Below are 22,954 nucleotides of genomic sequence, written 5' to 3'. Positions count from 1 at the left end.
AATGCAGTAATGCCCCTGGCACCGTTTTATACTAGAGATGAGCGCCGGAAATTTTTCGGGTTTTGTGTTTTGGTTTTGGGTTCGGTTCCGCGGCCGTGTTTTCGGATTCGGGTGTGTTTTGGATTCGGGTGTTTTTTTTTAAAAACACTAAAAAACAGCTTAAATCATAGAATTTGGGGGTCATTTTGATCCCAAAGTATTATTAACCTCAAAAACCATAATTTACACTCATTTTCAGTCTATTCTGAATACCTCACACCTCACAATATTATTTTTAGTCCTAAAATGTGCACCTAGGTCGCTGGATGACTAAGCTAAGCGACCCTAGTGGCCGACACAAACACCGGGCCCATCTAGGAGTGGCACTGCAGTGTCACGCAGGATGTCCCTTCCAAAAAACCCTCCCCAAACAGCACATGATGCAAAGAAAAAAAGAGGCGCAATGAGGTAGCTGTGTGAGTAAGATAAGCGACCCTAGTGGCCGACACAAACACCGGGCCCATCTAGGAGTGGCACTGCAGTGTCACGCAGGATGGCCCTTCCAAAAAGCCCTCCCCAAACAGCACATGACGCAAAGAAAAAAAGAGGCGCAATGAGGTAGCTGTGTGAGTAAGATAAGCGACCCTAGTGGCCGACACAAACACCGGGCCCATCTAGGAGTGGCACTGCAGTGTCACGCGGGATGGCCCTTCCAAAAAACCCTCCCCAAACAGCACATGACGCAAAGAAAAAAAGAGGCGCAATGAGGTAGCTGTGTGAGTAAGATAAGCGACCCTAGTGGCCGACACAAACACCGGGCCCATCTAGGAGTGGCACTGCAGTGTCACGCAGGATGGCCCTTCCAAAAAACCCTCCCCAAACAGCACATGACGCAAAGAAAAAAAGAGGCGCAATGAGGTAGCTGTGTGAGTAAGATAAGCGACCCTAGTGGCCGACACAAACACCGGGCCCATCTAGGAGTGGCACTGCAGTGTCACGCAGGATGTCCCTTCCAAAAAACCCTCCCCAAACAGCACATGACGCAAAGAAAAAAAGAGGCGCAATGAGGTAGCTGTGTGAGTAAGATAAGCGACCCTAGTGGCCGACACAAACACCGGGCCCATCTAGGAGTGGCACTGCAGTGTCACGCAGGATGGCCCTTCCAAAAAACATTCCACAAACAGCACATGACGCAAAGAAAAATTAAAGAAAAAAGAGGTGCAAGATGGAATTGTCCTTGGGCCCTCCCACCCACCCTTATGTTGTACAAACAGGACATGCACACTTTAACCAACCCATCATTTCAGTGACAGGGTCTGCCACACGACTGTGACTGAAATGACGGGTTGGTTTGGACCCCCACCAAAAAAGAAGCAATTAATCTCTCCTTGCACAAACTGGCTCTACAGAGGCAAGATGTCCACCTCATCATCATCCTCCGATATATCACCGTGTACATCCCCCTCCTCACAGATTATCAATTCGTCCCCACTGGAATCCACCATCTCAGCTCCCTGTGTACTTTGTGGAGGCAATTGCTGCTGGTCAATGTCTCCACGGAGGAATTGATTATAATTCATTTTAATGAACATCATCTTCTCCACATTTTCTGGATGTAACCTCGTACGCCGATTGCTGACAAGGTGAGCGGCGGCACTAAACACTCTTTCGGAGTACACACTTGTGGGAGGGCAACTTAGGTAGAATAAAGCCAGTTTGTGCAAGGGCCTCCAAATTGCCTCTTTTTCCTGCCAGTATAAGTACGGACTGTCTGACGTGCCTACTTGGATGCGGTCACTCATATAATCCTCCACCATTCTTTCAATGGGGAGAGAATCATATGCAGTGACAGTAGACGACATGTCCGTAATCGTTGTCAGGTCCTTCAGTCCGGACCAGATGTCAGCATCAGCAGTCGCTCCAGACTGCCCTGCATCACCGCCAGCGGGTGGGCTCGGAATTCTGAGCCTTTTCCTCGCACCGCCAGTTGCGGGAGGATGTGAAGGAGGAGATGTTGACAGGTCGCGTTCCGCTTGACTTGACAATTTTCTCACCAGCAGGTCTTTCAACCCCAGCAGACTTGTGTCTGCCGGAAAGAGAGATCCAAGGTAGGCTTTAAATCTAGGATCGAGCACGGTGGCCAAAATGTAGTGCTCTGATTTCAACAGATTGACCACCCGTGAATCCTTGTTAAGCGAATTAAGGGCTCCATCCACAAGTCCCACATGCCTAGCGGAATCGCTCCGTGTTAGCTCCTCCTTCAATGTCTCCAGCTTCTTCTGCAAAAGCCTGATGAGGGGAATGACCTGACTCAGGCTGGCAGTGTCTGAACTGACTTCACGTGTGGCAAGTTCAAAGGGCAGCAGAACCTTGCACAACGTTGAAATCATTCTCCACTGCGCTTGAGACAGGTGCATTCCACCTCCTATATCGTGCTCAATTGTATAGGCTTGAATGGCCTTTTGCTGCTCCTCCAACCTCTGAAGCATATAGAGGGTTGAATTCCACCTCGTTACCACTTCTTGCTTCAGATGATGGCAGGGCAGGTTCAGTAGTTTTTGGTGGTGCTCCAGTCTTCTGTACGTGGTGCCTGTACGCCGAAAGTGTCCCGCAATTCTTCTGGCCACCGACAGCATCTCTTGCACGCCCCTGTCGTTTTTTAAATAATTCTGCACCACCAAATTCAAGGTATGTGCAAAACATGGGACGTGCTGGAATTTGCCCATATTTAATGCACACACAATATTGCTGGCGTTGTCCGATGCCACAAATCCACAGGAGAGTCCAATTGGGGTAAGCCATTCCGCGATGATCTTCCTCAGTTGCCGTAAGAGGTTTTCAGCTGTGTGCGTATTCTGGAAACCGGTGATACAAAGCGTAGCCTGCCTAGGAAAGAGTTGGCGTTTGCGAGATGCTGCTACTGGTGCCGCCGCTGCTGTTCTTGCGGCGGGAGTCCATACATCTACCCAGTGGGCTGTCACAGTCATATAGTCCTGACCCTGCCCTGCTCCACTTGTCCACATGTCCGTGGTTAAGTGGACATTGGGTACAGCTGCATTTTTTAGGACACTGGTGACTCTTTTTCTGAGGTCTGTGTACATTTTCGGTATCGCCTGCCTAGAGAAATGGAACCTAGATGGTATTTGGTACCGGGGACACAGTACCTCCAACAAGTCTCTAGTTGGCTCTGCAGTAATGATGGATACCGGAACCACGTTTCTCACCACCCAGGATGCCAAGGCCTCAGTTATCCGCTTTGCAGTAGGATGACTGCTGTGATATTTCATCTTCCTCGCAAAGGACTGTTGGACAGTCAATTGCTTGGTGGAAGTAGTAAAAGTGGTCTTACGACTTCCCCTCTGGGATGACCATCGACTCCCAGCAGCAACAACAGCAGCGCCAGCAGCAGTAGGCGTTACACGCAAGGATGCATCGGAGGAATCCCAGGCAGGAGAGGAATCGTCAGAATTGCCAGTGACATGGCCTGCAGGACTATTGGCATTCCTGGGGAAGGAGGAAATTGACACTGAGGGAGTTGGTGGGGTGGTTTGCGTGAGCTTGGTTACAAGAGGAAGGGATTTACTGGTCAGTGGACTGCTTCCGCTGTCACCCAAAGTTTTTGAACTTGTCACTGACTTATTATGAATGCGCTGCAGGTGACGTATAAGGGAGGATGTTCCGAGGTGGTTAACGTCCTTACCCCTACTTATTACAGCTTGACAAAGGCAACACACGGCTTGACACCTGTTGTCCGCATTTCTGTTGAAATACTTCCACACCGAAGAGCTGATTTTTTTGGTATTTTCACCAGGCATGTCAGTGGCCATATTCCTCCCACGGACAACAGGTGTCTCCCCGGGTGCCTGACTTAAACAAACCACCTCACCATCAGAATCCTCCTGGTCAATTTCCTCCCCAGCGCCAGCAACACCCATATCCTCCTCATCCTGGTGTACTTCAACACTGACATCTTCAATCTGACTATCAGGAACTGGACTGCGGGTGCTCCTTCCAGCACTTGCAGGGGGCATGCAAATGGTGGAAGGCGCATGCTCTTCACGTCCAGTGTTGGGAAGGTCAGGCATCGCAACCGACACAATTGGAGTTGGACTCTCCTTGTGGATTTGGGATTTCGAAGAACGCACAGTTCTTTGCGGTGCTACTGCTTTTGCCAGCTTGAGTCTTTTCATTTTTCTAGCGAGAGGCTGAGTGCTTCCATCCTCATGTGAAGCTGAACCACTAGCCATGAATATAGGCCAGGGCCTCAGCCGTTCCTTGCCACTCTGTGTGGTAAATGGCATATTGGCAAGTTTACGCTTCTCCTCCGACAATTTTATTTTAGGTTTTGGAGTCCTTTTTTTACTGATATTTGGTGTTTTGGATTTGACATGCTCTGTACTATGACATTGGGCATCGGCCTTGGCAGACGACGTTGCTGGCATTTCATCGTCTCGGCCATGACTAGTGGCAGCAGCTTCAGCACGAGGTGGAAGTGGATCTTGATCTTTCCCTAATTTTGGAACCTCAACATTTTTGTTCTCCATATTTTAATAGGCACAACTAAAAGTCACCTCAGGTAAACAATGGAGATGGATGGATACTAGTATACTTATGGATGGACTGCCGAGTGCCGACACAGAGGTAGCTACAGCCGTGGACTAACGTACTGTGTCTGCTGCTAATATAGACTGGATGATAATGATATGAAATCAATATATATATGTATGTATATATAATATCACTAGTACTGCAGCCGGACAGGTAGATAATATATTTATTAGGTAATGATGACTGATGACGGACCTGCTGGACACTGTCAGCTCAGCAGCACCGCAGACTGCTACAGTAAGCTACTATACTATAGTAGTATGTACAAAGAAGAAAGAAAAAAAAAAACACGGGTAGGTGGTATACAATTATGGATGGACTGCCGAGTGCCGACACAGAGGTAGCTACAGCCGTGGACTACCGTACTGTGTCTGCTGCTAATATAGACTGGATGATAATGATATGAAATCAATATATATATGTATGTATATGTAATATCACTAGTACTGCAGCCGGACAGGTAGATAATATATTTATTAGGTAATGATGACTGATGATGGACCTGCTGGACACTGTCAGCTCAGCAGCACCGCAGACTGCTACAGTAAGCTACTATACTATAGTAGTATGTACAAAGAAGAAAGAAAAAAAAAACCACGGGTAGGTGGTATACAATTATGGATGGACTGCCGAGTGCCGACACAGAGGTAGCTACAGCCGTGGACTAACGTACTGTGTCTGCTGCTAATATAGACTGGATGATAATGATATGAAATCAATATATATATGTATGTATATATAATATCACTAGTACTGCAGCCGGACAGGTAGATAATATATTTATTAGGTAATGATGACTGATGACGGACCTGCTGGACACTGTCAGCTCAGCAGCACCGCAGACTGCTACAGTAAGCTACTATACTATAGTAGTATGTACAAAGAAGAAAGAAAAAAAAAACCACGGGTAGGTGGTATACAATTATGGATGGACTGCCGAGTGCCGACACAGAGGTAGCTACAGCCGTGGACTAACGTACTGTGTCTGCTGCTAATATAGAGTCTAGACTGGATGATAAATTATTGATAATGAGATGAAATCAATATAATATCACTAGTACTGCAGCCGGACAGGTACTATATATATTTATTATGTAATGACTGATGACGGACCTGCTGGACACTGTCAGGTCAGCAGCACCGCAGACTGCTACAGTAAGCTACTATAGTAGTATGTATAAAGAAGAATGGAAAAAAAAAAAACCACGGGTAGGTGGTATACAATATTATATATATATATATATATTATATACAATTATATATATATATATATATATATATATATATATATATTAAACTGGTGGTGATTGATTATTAAACTGGTGGTCAGGTCACTCACGTTGCAACTTGCAACTAGTACTCCGAGTCCTAAGCAGACAATCACAAAATATATTATTATACTGGTGGTCAGTGTGGTCACAACAATGGCAGTGTGGCACTGACTCTGGCAGCAAAAGTGTGCACTGTACGTTATATGTACTCCTGAGTCCTGCTCTCAGACTCTAACTGCTCCCCACTGTCAGTGTCTCCCCCACAAGTCAGATAATACAATACACTTACAGTCACACTATCTAATCTATATCACTTCAGCAAGTAGTATAGTAGTATAGTAGTACTCCTCCTAATAATGCTCCCCAAAATTACTACTACTGTGTCTCTCTCGTCTCTACTGTGTCTCTCTCTTCTCTAAACGGAGAGGACGCCAGCCACGTCCTCTCCCTATGACTCTCAATGCACGTGTGAAAATGGCGGCGACGCGCGGCTCCTTATATAGAATCCGAGTCTCGCGATAGAATCCGAGCCTCGCGAGAATCCGACAGCGGGATGATGACGTTCGGGCGCGCTCGGGTTAACCGAGCAAGGCGGGAAGATCCGAGTCGCTCGGACCCGTGAAAAAAAACATGAAGTTCGGGCGGGTTCGGATTCAGAGGAACCGAACCCGCTCATCTCTATTTTATACCCCACAGTTTTGCCCCTGACACTATATGATGCCTCATATAGTAATGCCCCTTACAGCATATTATGCCCCACACACTAATGCCCCTGAAACCATATTATGCCCCTCACAGTAATGCAACTAACACCATATTATGTCTCACATAGTAATGCCCCTTATACCATATTATAGCACAAGAAAAGGAAGAAAACCAGTGCTGTTGTCTATCTTATATCCTTAATTAAAGATTAAGATATTGAAAAATTATGACATTTTATGTTGTAATAATAGTTGTAACTTAGTAGACGGATAGGTTAAAAGATTAATTAATTTTATTAAAACTATAAAATAGATATGAAAGTGCTCCAATACACCGTCTCACTATTATTGTCACCACTGATGGTAATATAACATGGAAATAGGACAAGTGTAATTTCCCAAAAACTCTCAATCAGTTAGTTTATACAGGATATTACCCAATCAGGATAATCTCTCTTTGAAGTCTCTTGGCAGAGATGCTGTAGTGCCGTAAAACAGGGTTTCCGCATTCTAAATCAAGTGGGTATCCATAAACTGAAGTGGAGTGTGGTGGGGTAGTTCCTCAATTTAACACTACTATTGCTCATGCTTCTGAGGAAACTGGGTGTTGCTCTGCCCAGAGAAACGCGTCAAGCCTGCCTACCACCGTCTCCAGTTGCCACTTATTGGACCTATATGGCCTTATCGTTAAATTGAGTATCTACCCCACCACACTCCACTTCAGTTTATCTATCACATCTATGGTCAGGTCTGAATTAGGCCCATAGGTGCCCCATGTACCACAGTTTTATTTGAATCCTCACTGTTCCAGACAGCATACACACATCTCAACTATCACAGAGCTGAAGTTACAATTGCTCTGACAGACTGGAGAATGTGAAATGCAGTTTACAGAAAAGTGAATATACAAAGTCCATTCATGTTTATTATGCCATGACCTACTCACATAAAAGTTTTAAAAGTTTTCCTAAGAGAATTAATGCATGGGCTAGAAACAAATCCGCATACCTCCTAACATTTACCATTTATGAAGCGGGACCTTTCTGTGTGACCGCCTGCTACACCTCCCGTTTTCATCTGTGAGCTGCGCACTGCGTCTATTCACTGCTGCTCTGCTTTGCACTAAGCAGAGCAGACAGTGAGTGACAGGAGCCTCCCACCTGCCCTCTCCCCCCACCACGTGACTTTGCGGCCCACGGGTGGGACTGCGGGACAATCCCAAAAAAGCGGGACTGTCCCACGAAAATCGGGACAGTTGGGACGTATGAATCAGTGTTAATATATTGTATAGAAAAAATTAATTACCTGGGCTTCTCAAAGGAATCCAGGTCCAAGTGCTCCTCTCTCTTACCTGTCAGCCTGCAGCAACCTTTTTCCACAGCCCACCATGTTGCTGTGTGCTGGGCTGCAGTAGGTCCAGGGAGGTTGCTGCTGCTGAGTGCAGCAGTCTCCAAGGCCTGCTGCGGGGAAGCGATCGCACTGATTGTGTTCCCTCTCTGGATCTGACCCTGGGCTGAGGGGCACATTTTTAAGGGGGTGTGGCCACACCTCCACAATTAGACCATGTCCCTTTCATTACTGGGGTCTCTACTGCCCTGGGAATTAGTGCCACAAAGTAGCACTCAAAAACAGGTTCACAAGTGACCCACAAAAGCTGTCATCACCATAACCATCACAAAAGTACAGTACTTTGGAGCGCAGGCCTGGCGCTACCCGCTACGTAAGGTATGCAAAGCAGGGAGGAGCCAGCTGGAGAGGCGCTCTACCCGCTCTGCTACCTTGCTCATGTGTGCTGTTGCTGCCATAGCCAGCACCGGTCAGCATGAAGAGCGGAGCCCACCTCCACCTCTCTAGTTCTCTGCCTCTGTTCTGTGCACATAGATGAAACTATGGGGGAAACTATGGGCTGCGCCGCCTGTGAGGGTCAAAAGAGAGGAGGAAATTTACGAGAAGAAAAAATAACAAAATAACCTCAGGCAGTGCTGGGTATAATAGCATACCCTTCAACATCTCCTAGCTGAGAACCAGTACAAATGAGGAAAGGGGACGTGTCCCCGCGGAGCTGCTATATAAAGCAATAGAAATACGGAGATGCTGCATCCAGTATAAAGCCTCTTTTGGCTGGTACACACCATAAAAAAACTGTACTGTACTGGGAAAAAAGGTTCAGTTAGAGGGTATGTAATAGCTTAAAAAAATAAGAGGAACCCCAGGCAACACTGGACATTACATCTAATTACATCTATTGTGTCTGTATATATATATATATATATATATCTTAAGCTTGGGACATACCTGGTCAACGGATCATGATCCACCAATCTATCTGAAGGTTGGTAAGTGTATATACATTTACTTATTTTCTGCCCAATGTGTTGTTTCTGACACTATAAATGGGCAGTCATTTAAATCTACCCACCAAGTTGAGATGTCAGTCACTGGCAGTCCCTGCAGCAAGTGGAGAGTCAGCAGAGCGCTCATACACACAGCTAGATGGCCAAATATAGTTGCAGATGTATCGGCCATTGGCTGTGCTGCACAACCGACTCATTGGGGTATATTTACTAAGGTCCCGATTTTGACCGAGATGCCGTTTTTTCTTCAAAGTGTCATCTCGGTAATTTACTAAGCAAAAATCACGGCAGTGATGAGGGCATTCGTAATATTTTGGAAGTCCTAGGAAAAAAATCACGAATCAATACACCATCGGTCAAATACGCCTGCAATTTGGTAGAAATCGGGAATTTACTAAAAAGTGCAAAACACAAACACTGCCGACAATAGCCAAACACTGCCGTGATGAAATACAAATCGTGAAAAAGTGCTAAAAAAAAACAGACCTGCTTTTTTATCCCGTGTTTGTATAGGCATGCACGGATCCATGAGATCCGTGCATGTTTTTCAGTGGGAAGGGGTGGGAAATGTTTTTATTTTTAAAAAAAAAAATGCATGGGGTACCCCCTCCTAAACCAAACCAGCCTCGGGCTCTTTGAGCCGGCCCTGGTTGCAAAAATATGGGGAAAAAATTGACAGGGGTTCCCCCATATTTAAACAACCAGCACTGGGCTCTGCGCCTGGTCCTGGTTCCAAAAATACGGGGGACAAAAAGCGTAGGGGTCCCCCGTATTTTTGAAACCAGCACCGGGCTCCACTAGCTGGACAGATAATGCCACAGCCGGGGGTCACTTTTATACAGTGCCTTGCGGTCATGGCATCAAATATCCAACTAGTCACCTCTGGCCGGGGTACCCTGGGGGAGTGGGGACCCCTTCAATCAAGGGGTCCCAAGGGGTCCCCCCCCCCAGCCACCCAAGGGCCAGGGGTGAAGCCCGAGGCTGTCCCCCCCATCCAATGGGCTGCGGATGGGGGGCTGATAGCCTTTGTTGAAAGTAATGAATATTGTTTTTAGTAGCAGTACTACAAGTCCCAGCAAGCCTCCCCCGCAAGCTGGTACTTGGAGAACCACAAGTACCAGCATGCGGCGGAAAACCGGGCCCGCTGGTACCTGTAGTACTACCACTTAAAAAATACCCCAATAAAGACATTACACACACACCTTGAAAGTATAACTTTAATGCATACATACACACCACCATATACACATACTTACCTTATGTTCACACGAGGGTCGGTCCTCTTCTCCATGTAGAATCCATGGTGTACCTGTTGAAAAAATCCTACTCACCAAATCCAGTGTAGAGGGCTCCTCGGGTAATCCATTTGTAATCCACGTACTTGTAAAAATAAAAAAACGGGACACCCGACCACGAACTGAAAGGGGCCCCATATTTTCACATGGGACCCCTTTCCCCGAATGCCAGAAACCCCCTCTGAGTGATGTCTAAGTGGGTTTCTTCAGCCAATCAGGGAGCGCCACGTTGTGGCACCCTCCTGATTGGCTGTGTGCTCCTGTACTGTCTAACAGGCGGCACACGGCAGTGTTACAATGTAGCGCCTATGCGCTCCATTGTAACCAATGGTGGGAACTTTGTGGGCAGCGGTGAGGTTACTTTCGGTCACCCGCTGACCACAAAGTTCCCACATCGACATCGGAAAAAACGAAAATGCAGAATACGGCAGCTTAGTAAATTAGTCGTAATCAATTCAAAAAGTTGCATATTTACACTTTCAATGTCATTCGTGATTGAACTTTGACCTCAAACGGGAAAATACGATTCTTAGTAAATTTACCCCATTATGTGTGTGAATTATATCATTCACACACTTTTAAGTTCTACATAACTCTGATTTGCCCAATATATGCTAAGCAAGTGGAACGCAGCACCCGTATATAAGTATAATGGGAACACATACTGTAGTAATGCACTGCACTCCATGGTGGAACATGGAACCTGCATATAGGTATACTGGGAACACACAGTGGGCCTAATTCAGGCTTGATCGCTAGCAAGTGATTTTTGCACTGCTGCGATCAGATAGTCGCCTCCTACAGGCGGAACGTATTTTACCTGTGCAAGTGCGCAAACGCATGTGTAGCAGAGCTGTACAGACAGATTTTGTGCAGTCTCTGCGCTGCCCAGGACTTACTCAGCTGCTGCGATCACATCAGCCTGTCCGGGACCGGAATTGACATTAGGATCCCTCCCTACAAACACATGGACATGACTACGTTTTTCCAGACACTCCCTGAAAACAGTCAGTTGACACCTACAAACGCCTTCTTCCTGTCAATCTCCTTGCGATCGCCCATGCAAACGGATCCGTTGCACAAACCCATCACTGACTGGCGATCCGCTTTGTACCCGTGCGACGGGCCTGCGCATTGCAGTGTATATACATGCGCAGTTTGAACCTGATCGCACGCTGTACGAAAACGCACAGCAGCGATCAGGTCTGAATTACCCCTAGTTTGAGGGTGACTATGCAGTAGATGTGTAGACTGTTTTATGGAGCACAGCTAAAAATTGCAAGATTCATCCACAAAACGGACTTGCATTTAGGTTTGCAGACACTTTAAGATGTGTTCTGTGCTTGAGCATTAGATATATTAAAAAACCTCAGAATGCTCTCAGTCTGGATCTAAAAGTATTAGCATATTACAGAGAAGGAAAATTACACTACTTTATCAATTTACATTTCAAGTGAATTCAATGAAGTATGTGAAAAATAAATAAAAAACTATCTCAGCACACAAGAAATAAAGTTAAAACACAATTATATTTAATTTTCATAGATCAGCATTAATTTTATAGACCATAATGGTAAAATTTCACATAGACATATAATAAAACAGCTGTCATAACTACCCAGCTCAGTTGTACTATATTTGATACATTTGTAGCAACAATAATAGATACAATTTTGTATAACAGTATCAAAAAACAGCTTTTAAAATATACAATCAGCATTCACTAGTTAGAAATAAACTGTGTTCCGCAGCTCAGTAGCTGATTAGACCGCACATTTGGGTGTGGATCATTAGATCGACAGTGTCTAGGTCGTTTATGTAGACGACCTTTTGACCTGTCGACCTAGCACATGTCGACCTAGAAACCCTGTTGACCTTCCAGCCCTGTTGACCTAGTGACTGTCGACCTATAGTGGTCGACCTAAATATTGTCGACATAGACAGTGTTGATCTTCAGACCGCATCCCGCACATTTACCCTCAGCTTGGTAACTGATTAGAGCATATTAGAAGAACCAATTGTTCCTGGGTTTTTATATATAATATTCAGTGCTCCACAGCCGCACCAGTCTACTGCATATTTCGTGATGTGAGGACACCTGGTTTGATAAATCAGCATGAATAATATAAATTGTTCATAGACACTTTTAAGCTGCTTATAGTTAATAATGCAAAAAAAAGTAAATTTTTCATGTCTGGGTAATTCTCACTGCTAAATGACTGTTCCTCTGAGTCCCAGTCAGTTAAAATCATTAAATTTGCCGATGACACCACCGTCATAGGCCTCATAGAAGAAGGGGACTAATCGGACTACAGACGGGAGTGGATCGGTTGGCCGATGGTGTAGCTGTAACAACCTGGAGCTCAACCCACTTAAAACCATTGAGATGGTAGTAGACTTTAGGAAGAAACCAGCTGAAGCACCCCCACTAATCATAGCCGATAGTGTGGTGCCACTAGTGGAATCCTTCAAGTTCCTGGGGACTACTATCTCCATAGACCTCAAGTGGGGACCAAATGCAAATGCCACCATCGGAAAGGCACAGCAGAGGCTGTTCTACCTAAGGCAACTGAAGAAGTTTAACATTCCACAGAATCTCCTGCTTCCCTTCTGCCCGGGTGGTATTCAGTATACCGCCGGCCGGGATCCCGGCGACCAGCATACCGGCACCGGGATCCTGACCGCCGGCATGCCGACACATATTATCCCTCTTAGGGGTCCACGCCCCCCCCTGGGGGGAGAATAAATAGTGTGGCGCACTATGCCCGCAGCATGACGAGTGCAGCGAGCCTGGAAAGGGCTCATTAGCGCTTGCCCAGCTGTTGGTATGCCGGCGGTCGGGATGCCGGCGCCGGTATGCTGGCCCCCAGGATCTCGATCGCCGGACACTCATACTACACCCCTTCTACTCCGCAATTGTAGAATCTGTCCTGTGCTCCTCGATTATCGTCTGGTATAGCTCCACCAGCGAGAGAGACAAACGCAGGCTCCAAAGAATGGTAAGGTCTGCCGAGAAGATCATCGGAGTTGACCTCCCACCTCTCCATGCCCTGTACTAGTCCAGAGCCAAAAAACGGGTGACTAGGATAGTCAATGATCCGCCTTACCCGGGCCGTGGCAAGCTCAACCTGCTGCCATCCAGGAAAAGATACAGGGCCATTCCCACCAGAACCAACAGAAGCCTCAAAAGCTTTTTTCACCTGCAGTTCACCTGCTGAACTCCTGACAAATCACCGTGCTGACTGCCCAGTCGCTCTACTCCATCTTCTGATTGGAATGAACACTGAGTACTTTTACTTAATCTATATACTGCATATATCCCCCCCTTGTCTACGTGTTCCCCCCTGGCTGATCCACTGTAAACCGAAAACAAATTCCTAGTATAAGTTACTAGAATACTGGTCGCACAGGTAAATTCATATTTAGTAAATGACCCCCATTTTTCAAATTATCAAAGATATTCCTTATATTATTCCAGAAATTGGGGGGTGCTACCACAGGCAAGGTAAGTCTACAAGAAAAAAAGAGAAGAAAGAATTCGAAATGCCCTATGGTGGTGCACACAGTCTTGTATTAAGATATAACTTTTATTGAATTATATGTTAAAACCAGCGAATATTAAAAGGAAAGTAGAATCGTGTAAATAGAAAAGAAATAGTGTTTAAAATAAAAGTGCTGCGCACTAGATGTCACCGGATTCGCTCATGTATTGCTAGCAAAATCTATAGATGGTCACGAGTGTGTCAAAAATATTCCATGTCAATGTGTGTTATATTATACTTTTTAGATAGCTGAGAAAGCTGCAAGAATAAATGTCCCACAAATTAATTGTATTCCTTCCCAGGATTCCAGATGTGGGATCGTTGAAACCAAATTCCAGATATCACCTTATGTGGTGCTAATGATTTACTATATATTTTGCTGAATTGTCTCTCAATAAACTGATCAGAATGCTAAATGTGTACTGTGTCTCTGTATCTCAGAGTTAATATACAAGCTCAGTCATAAGGTCTCAGTAATGTCTGTGTGTTCTAGCTCCATGAGCAGTGTTGTATCCACTGAGAAAGGAGCATATGAAACATTCAGATACAAATGTATCCACTAAAGGGAAACAGTTATTAAGCTCTGACAGTATCCAATCTTTTACTTGTCACGAGATTTTATCATAGCTTCGCTATGGCTCATAGAGAGCTGTGACAATTAATGATAATAAATGATCAGAAATCTTTTTAACCAGATATTGTTGTACATCATATTTGTTCCCTTGGGATCCTTATATTCAAATAGATGTTTAGTGATCTAATTCGGATCATAAGAGTGGTTTATTCCTCTGTGTTATAATAGGGATGTTAAGGGCTCAACACACTCTTATTTGGATGTAGGCTCAAAGTATCAATATAAACATGGTTCGTTAATGTATCATGTTAAGCCTTCAAGGTGTGTATATGATAGTGAGTCTTACACCAGGTGCCTAAATATATTAGGCGCCCTCTGCTGCCCTTTTATTTGGGAGGATTATATATACAGTGAGTATATAGCACTTGCTGTGAATGGGTCTGCGATCACTATAGAGTTAATGTGAGTGTAAAATCCTTTTAATATTCGCTGGTTTTAACATATAGGCCCTCATTCCGAGTTGATCGCTCGTTATTTTTCATCGCATCGCAGTGAAATTTCGCTTAGTGCGCATGCGCAATAGTCGCACTGCGACTGCGCCAAGTAACTTTGCTATGAAGATTGGATTTTTACTCACGGCATTTTCTTCGCTCCGGCGATCGTAGTGTGATTGACAGGAAATGGGTGTTACTGGGCGGAAACACAGCGTTTTAGGGGCGTGTGGATGAAAACGCTACCGTTTCCGGAAAAAACGCAGGAGTGGCCGGAGAAACGGGGGAGTGTCTGAGCGAACGCTGGGTGTGTTTCTGACGTCAATCCAGGAACGACAAGCACTGAACTGATCGCACAGGCAGAGTAAGTGTGGAGCTACTCTAAAACTGCTAAGTAGTTTGTGATCGCAATAATGCGAATACATCGGTCGCAATTTTAGGATGCTAAGATACACTCCCAGTAGGCGTAGGCTTAGCGTGTGTAACTCTGCTAAATTCGCCTTGCGACCGATCAACTCGGAATGAGGGCCATAATTCAATAAAAGTTATATCTTAATACAAGACTGTGTGCACCACCATAGGGCATTTCGAATTCTTTCTTCTCTTTTTTTCTTGTAAATTCCTAGTATACGCAAGTGTACCTGACCAATAAAAGCTGATTCTGATTCTAAACTGCATATGATGTGCCTCAGATGGTTCTCCCAACTGCGGGTGCTTTAAACCATTTTTGCAGTCATCTCTGGAGATGGTCCGTGCTGGGCAAATGGTCTGTGGGTGAAATACAGCGCTGATCCATGTAATTATGAAGCTTTGACACGTTTCCCTGCCTCTTTTAATTCTCAGCAACTTCCTTAAATATGTGTAAAGTATGTGAAAATGTGTAATTTTAATAAATATTACAACATCTTAAAATGTTAAAATGTAAAATAACTTCCATTTTACTGGTAAGGTCTACTCAATTAAATATGTATTTATAGAGTTAAGCAAAAAAGTACAGAATTGTTGAATGGCTCGAGTCCAAAATAATTTTGTACCATATATCTGTTCTGTATGAAGCCCAATTATCTGTTTGTTATTGCTATGTTTTACATTAAGGAAACTCTATAAATTTAGTACAGGTAAAGGTGGAATGATAAATTGACTATAAAGTAAACAAAAAATAATAATAATTATCTTGAAATGAAAAGTCACAGGACACAGCCTACCATTCAAGCAATGTATCATATAGCAGGGTTGGATAATACACCCCATTGTTCCCATATACACCATTCCCACATATTAATAATTGTATTTTAGTTGCATTTTTCAATTGATATCTTGTTCCATTCTATGCAGCTGAATCGGACGCACATCTTTTGACAGACGCAAATAGCGAGTTTAGGCTGTACCCAGGTGTCACCCTCTGGGGGTGACACCATATGTTGGCTCCTCCTCAGTGAAAGGAGTCACAGGATGATAGTCAGGGGCGCCGTCAGCTCTGTTGGAACCCGGTACTGAGAGGGGGCATTGACAATGTGGAGAGGTGTGGCCATACCTTCTCATTAGAAAAGTAAAAAATAAAAGGTCATGTGCGTCCGTGAAGCGCCATACAGGGGGTGTCGGTGAAGGATCTAGTGAGCGGTGGCGGCTGGTGTGATAGTGGAAGAGGACTAACTGCTAGTCATGGGTAAAGAGATACACTGAACTGAGTTGAGACATATGACTCAGCTCAGTGTAGTGTCTAGAGACAGTGTCTCGGTACATTGCTCTTTTGTAATGTTGTATGTTGACAGGTATGCAAGGTCGACATGATCATTAGGTCGACATGAGCAATATCAACACACAAAAGGTTTTGTTTTTAGTACCTTTTCATACTGCCTCTATCCAAGTGGGCATAAAGTTGGTTATAAACCTTGTGGTGAGCATAGTGAGCCACCGTGCCCAAAGCATGGCGGGCGAATATGTGTCAACTGTCGGTGGTTTGAGATGGAAATTCGGGTCAAGACCCCCCCCCCCCAAAAAAAAAACTGTGTCGACCTAGTGACTGTCGACCTTCAGTGTCGACCTAGTGACTGTCGACCTAGCCAGGGTCGACCCAGTGGTCGACACCTGACTCAGACATCTGGGAGTGGGTCAGCTATTCAGCTGCACAAAATAAATCATTAATGATTCTGATTCATCTCCACAGAGTGTGCACTGTCTCAACTCAGTCTCACAGGCAGTCAGGCACAGCATCACACTGCTTCCTCCCAGGGGGCGTCACCCAGGAGTGCTGCCACCCAATCACTGTGTCTGACTGAGAGAGGCTACTAGAGGCTGTCTCAACACACCAAACTGAGAGTGACTCGAATCATTCCAACTTCTAAAAGATTTGAGTCATTGTGTTGAGACAGCAACTCAGTAGCCATCTCTACTAACTGCTTCTGCGGCAGCCAGTGTCGGACTGGGGCATGTAGGGCCAACCGGGGAAATGCAGTAGAAGGGGCCAATGTTAGGGGTGTGGCCAGTCTGCAGAGGGGGTGTGGTCTGTCAACTCATTGGTTTGACTAACCATTAGAGAGTGCAACATTTTGGGCCCCTTCATAAATATATACAGTATATTAAGCTGCTGCATGCATGATAATGTACCAGATTAATAACAGATTAATTACAGCAATGCACTGTAGAAAATACACCATAGTCTAGTATAAGGTAACATATGTTTAATGTATAATTCAAGTGCACAGTCTGGAACTTGATCCTTAGAGCAGGAAGTGGGCCGCCAGGCAGTGGGGCCCACCGGTGGTTTTCCCTGTACCCCGGTGGGCCAATCCAAGCCTGGCGGCAGCTGCCTCTCTCCCTAGCTAAGCACACATCATCTTATGCTATGTGCTGGGCAGAGAAGAGAGGCTGATGCCTCAGACCACTGTCTGCCTGCCCGAAATGTGCTGTCTATAATGGGGAAGGGGGGTGTCAATGGGACCTGGGCCCCCATCAGGCAGCTCCAACTGGCCTGGACCCAGGTGTAGAGAACCTGCTCAACCCCCCCCCCCCTCTTCACCCCCTCTCTGCGCCACTGGTGCCTCATATTAGCCCTATGGAAACTTGATTTCGTGTAAGGTAGTAAATCCATCTTCCACAGCATCACGCAAACACAGCCACTTTGCATCCATCTCTGAATCAGCCCCAGTGTGCTTAATAGAGAAAACACAAAAGACATAGACAAATATCACAAGAGAGCGCTTCCATTAAAATACATTTGTCACAGACAATTTAATCATTAGATGAAGTGTAATAAAAAATGGATGTTCAATTATAAATAAAATCAAAAGTATACACTGATTCTCACCACCACACTTTTACCGTCCTTGTCACCACAGAGGACAATATGCAGTCCACACATAGAGCAATTATTGTTTTTGCGGAGCACCAATATTAGATATATATGATCCACATCTGAGCAAAGAAGGCTTATTTGTAAAGCTGCCAGTTTGGAGATATCTCATCAATAGTTCCACCGATATTGGTGATGCAGATGTGAGTAGATGTAGGCAATTTAGCTCAGCAAGCCCCACAGAGCGTGCGCTATGCTACCACCACCCCACCGCCAGAGTTGTGCTCACCACTGTATCCCGTTGGTCCCAGCGTGGACAGCAGTCTGTAATATTATATCTAATATTGGAGCTCCGCAAAAACAATAATTGCTCTATGTGTGGACTGCATATTGTCCTCTGTGGTGACAAGGACGTTAAAAGTGCGGTGATGAGAATCAGTGTATACTATTGATTTTATTTATAATTGTACATCCATTTTTTATTACACTTTATCTAATGAATAAATTGTCTGTGACAAATGTATATTAATGGAAGCGCTCTCTTGTGATATTTGTCTACAGTATATCTTTTTTGTTTGCTTTATGTGTATTGAGTAATGCAGATTACTCTTATGGGAGCTGCTTAACACTATCTATATATTTTATTAACTCACAGGTGACCAACCTGCTATTAATTGTCCTGTGCGCCTGATTTAACAATTCCTATAGTTATCTAACTGTTATCTGTATTTATGTCTGCTTAATAGAGAGTTCAATACATTGGGAATCATACAGTGACTCCTAATGACCTCAAAATGCTACTAAAAATGCTGCACATACATTTGCATTTTCACTTACGTTTAGGGATAGCCATCAGTAGGTCGCGTTCCATCTATGGTTCCCAATGCCATTTACGGAAAATCTATCTACAACCATCGATGGTTAGAAACATTGTGGTTACCTACCACTGATGGTTTCTACTATTGAATACCTGTGCTGCTGCACAATGCACAGAATAGGCTTTGTTGCTCTGAAGTCACTAACTGAATTAGTGGGCATAAGTTTCTTCTGCGCATGTGCGGTGCAGCACTGATGGATGCTGCTGTGAACTAATGAAGCTGACCAGATGAAGCTGTGTGGGTGACTGCATAGCCAGCTGCGCCATGGTGCACAGCTACTGGCTGACAGAATAATAGCGCTGTGTGAGTGCGCTGCAGTGGCAACATGGAAGAAAGTGAAACCATCACTCCACGGCTACCATCGATGGTGGGAAACTATCTGCAGTCCCGCCATCAATGGTAAAATCATTTGGCACTAAGGTGGTCATTCTGAGTTGATCGCACGTAGCAACTTTTTGCTGCTCGTGCGATCAACTTGACGCCGCCTATGGGGGAGTGTATTTTAGCATAGCAGGGCTGTGATCGCTTGTGCAGCCCAGCTATGCTAAAAAAGTTTCCTGCAAAACAAGACCAGGGTCAGACCTACTTACCTTGTGCGACGGATCCAGCGACGAAGGTCCTGAGATTGACATCAGACATCCGCCCTCCAAACACCTGGACACGCCTGCGTTCGGATCTCCATGCCCGGAAAACGGTGAGCAGATGCCCCAGAACGTCTCCCCGCCGTCAATCTTCTTGCAATCGCTGGTGCGATCACTTTCAGCGCTGGCGTCGTCGCTGCCAGGCAACGATGCGCATTGATGGCGCAGACGCAGTCCTGACCCGTTTGCACCGCAGCAAAGAACCACTGCGTGTGAACGGGTCGGAATGACCCCCTAGGTACAGTTCGTCAATGGTTTGTAACGATTGATGGTCGATGGTCATCCCTATGTACTGTACGTTTTGTTTATGTTATTGAATTAAAAAGAAATGTCAGAGCACACAAGGCCATCCAGTGTGCTTACTTTGTCATGTAGCTTATAAATAAAATACAACAGTGTAAATGGCCTCAGTCTTTTTCAGTGTGACCTGGACGGTCAGTGACATGCTGTTATGCAATGCAATCCCTCTGTGATAACAGGGTACATAGAGAATGTAAAAGGAAGTAATGTGGCAAAGAGCCGTTAAGGAAGTCAGAGTTAATGTATCGTGATGAGAAAATGAGGAAGCTGACGATGAGTTCCAGTTGATAGATTATTACTGTATGCTCCTGCACTTGTGTAATCATTTTTTTATATTCTTTATTTTTTTACGAGCAGAAGCAACAACAGCAATTTTTTTCCTGTTTCTGAACAACTTATATGTAGTTTCCTGGAGTTCTAGCGATGGGTATTCACAAAGCTCTACTGTTAAACTTGTCTTAGGTCTCAGAAGAACCACAATCCCTCGAGGCTGAAAAGATAATAACGTCAAACATTTCTCTGCAGCAAGTAAGTAATGCAATAATTACTAAGCTCTGTATGTACTGTGTAGATATTGTAGGACTTTAATAGAATACAATATCAGAAAGAATAAAAAAATCTGCAAAAGTGGCTGAAAATGTTTTTATTCAGTTGTTTTTGGCTAACACCATCTTCCCTCTTCTGTGAGAACTTAACCAAGCTGTATTAAAACTAGCATTAGTGGTGTTACATTTAAGCACCAAGTTATTTCATTAACAAAAAACTAACCAAAAAAGCAATAGTAATAACAGCAAAAATAAGACATCAGAAAGGAAAAATAATGACAAAAGTAAAAAATGCACATAAACAGATGGTTTACTGTATTTCTCAGGAGAGTTAGTAGCAATGAGGAGACCAATGGTCCAATATGGTTGCTGTAGTGGTACCAGCAGACTTCCTAGTGATTGGACTTTCATTGCAGTTGTGGCTGTATGCTACTGTACATACTGGAAAATGGAAAACAAGCCTTCAGCAGAAGATTATGCTGTCTATAAGCAATTAACATTGCTCTCAGGCATATTCATAGAGGGTTCATAGAGAGTAAATGCTTTTCCTTTGTACACTCTTTCTTAGATCAAATAAAATATTTTGTTTGCACAAGCTACAATAATCTCAATTACAGATCATTTGACTATTTTGATCAGTAAGCTCAAACTATATACTGTATTTAAGTTACGAATCACCCATTAGATGTTTTCTATGTTTGCATGATTAAATCCGGAAATATGTAAGAAATTTGATTTTATTTCTACTATTATTTTTTAAACATCTATTTTCTGCAAATTATGGTGCATATCCTATGTTGAATTAATGTCATCTCAAGTCTCAGAATCTGTTTTAATTACCTTTAGTTTAATCACTTTATTCATTTAGATGTTTCCATGGAATACATAAAGTCTGTTTTGTTTTGTTTTTTGCTTTGCTTTATTTGGGCTATTCTGTCCACATATATGAACAGGGCTCACTAAAATCCAGGTCACCAGGTTGCTATGGGGAATACAAAATGCTTCCTGGAATCCAGAGGAAATTCCCTTTCCTGGCCCTCAGACTTTGAATGTGAGGCACCTTTGGACAGCAGCCCCATCTACAGTTTATCAGACCAGTGTGATAAATGCCAAATACCTGTTATAATGGTCCAAATATTTTGCATATTTAGAATTTATAGATACAGGACTCATCATTGCTAACTATACCTTCTGGATTGGGACAGCGGGCACGACCACATCATGGGGTGGATCTGGGCACCTCCTGGGGTGTGCTTAGCGCAGAAAAGCACTAGACTGTCCCTTATTTGCTTCTTATCACCCATTACCTGCCCCGCAATGAACAGAACTTCCTTCCCAAATGCCCGGCAATCAGGAGGATAATGTAGTCCTGATAATGACAGCGAGACAGAGCCCTGAAATCTGAATGGTTCAGAGGTATGGGTAACTGCTATTGTTATTACTGGGATCAAAACCTCTATGATAGAAGCTCAGATGGCTTTATACTTGCGATCTGTTGTACTGATTAAAGTAGTAATAATAATGGCAGTTTTATCTGGAAATGCTAACATGCTGGGAACCAGGTAAAATGCTCCATGAGGTGGATTTTTTTTGTTTTTCTATAGACAAAGAATTTGGAGTCATGTTTTTTGGGGGTGCAATGTCTTTATATTACCCAATTGGTTGTTGTTACGGTTAAGCTATCAAATGTTCAATCAACTGAATATTATTTTTCTTACTGCTTATTTTTTTTGTGATAATTGATACCATATAATGTCTTCCTGGGTGTGTTTAGTAGTAGTAATGGTGTGTTCTAGATTATGATAAGCACAAAACTAGGGCAGCTCTTCCCCTTTCCTTGGAATGTGAGCATTAAAGAGATTTCCACGTCCTGTTAACAATCTACAACAAAAGGAAATGACTTACCAGAAGTGGGGCAAACCTTTACTTTCTTTATAATTAGGTTGATTATGTACTGTTTAACCAAGGTACTTAAGGTTTGTTACTTTCCTTTTCAACCGTAGATGCATTATTAACCAAATGGTTTTAGTGTCTGCATTTTAATGCACATCCGTGTAGTTTCCTATGGTATTTTCAGCTTCACACCAACTAAGGAAAATGTAAAAATAAATAAGCAGTGACCCTTCCCCATTTGACTTCCCCTTTGGCACATTTACATATTAGGACGTACAGTGACAACTTTTTTTTTCTCTATCACTCTGCGTTAGGTACACTAAATATGCTAAGCTGGATCAATCATGGCAACAGTCCATGCATTTGTAAAGATCAGGAATTCTATAGGAAGGGTTTCCAAATGCATAATTTTAGAACAAGTGTGTCCAGCCTATGAAGAGGGCATAATTAGCATGGAACAAGCTCTAGCCTGCCTCATACAAAGTGCAGTATATGTAATACATCAGGAATACAGTATACAGGGCCAGGAATACAATACGCTGTTGAATACATCCTGCCAGATGTGGACACATACCACAATCCAAGAA

General features: G+C 44.0%; 1 protein-coding gene across 4 annotated transcripts in view; it reads left to right on the top strand.

Moving 5' to 3' along the window:
* Nucleotides 1–22,954, top strand: part of SYK (spleen associated tyrosine kinase) — a 233,913-nt gene that overhangs the window by 31,651 nt on the left and 179,308 nt on the right. The window contains exons 1-2 of one of the 4 annotated variants that reach the window (XM_063913682.1): nt 19,313–19,682; nt 20,392–20,457. The exons of 1 other annotated variant lie outside the window; for it this stretch is intronic. The gene's annotated coding sequence lies outside the window, so the exon portion shown is untranslated. Of the gene's footprint in view, nt 1–19,312; nt 19,683–20,144; nt 20,458–22,954 lie in introns of those variants that run through there. 2 more of the 4 variants (XM_063913683.1, XM_063913681.1) reach the window with 2 other exon arrangements.

Source organism: Pseudophryne corroboree, chromosome 1 (assembly GCF_028390025.1).
Source record: "Pseudophryne corroboree isolate aPseCor3 chromosome 1, aPseCor3.hap2, whole genome shotgun sequence".
NCBI lineage: Eukaryota > Metazoa > Chordata > Amphibia > Anura > Myobatrachidae > Pseudophryne > Pseudophryne corroboree.
Note: the sequence above shows the minus strand (reverse complement) of the source record. Positions and strands in the feature narration are given on the sequence as shown.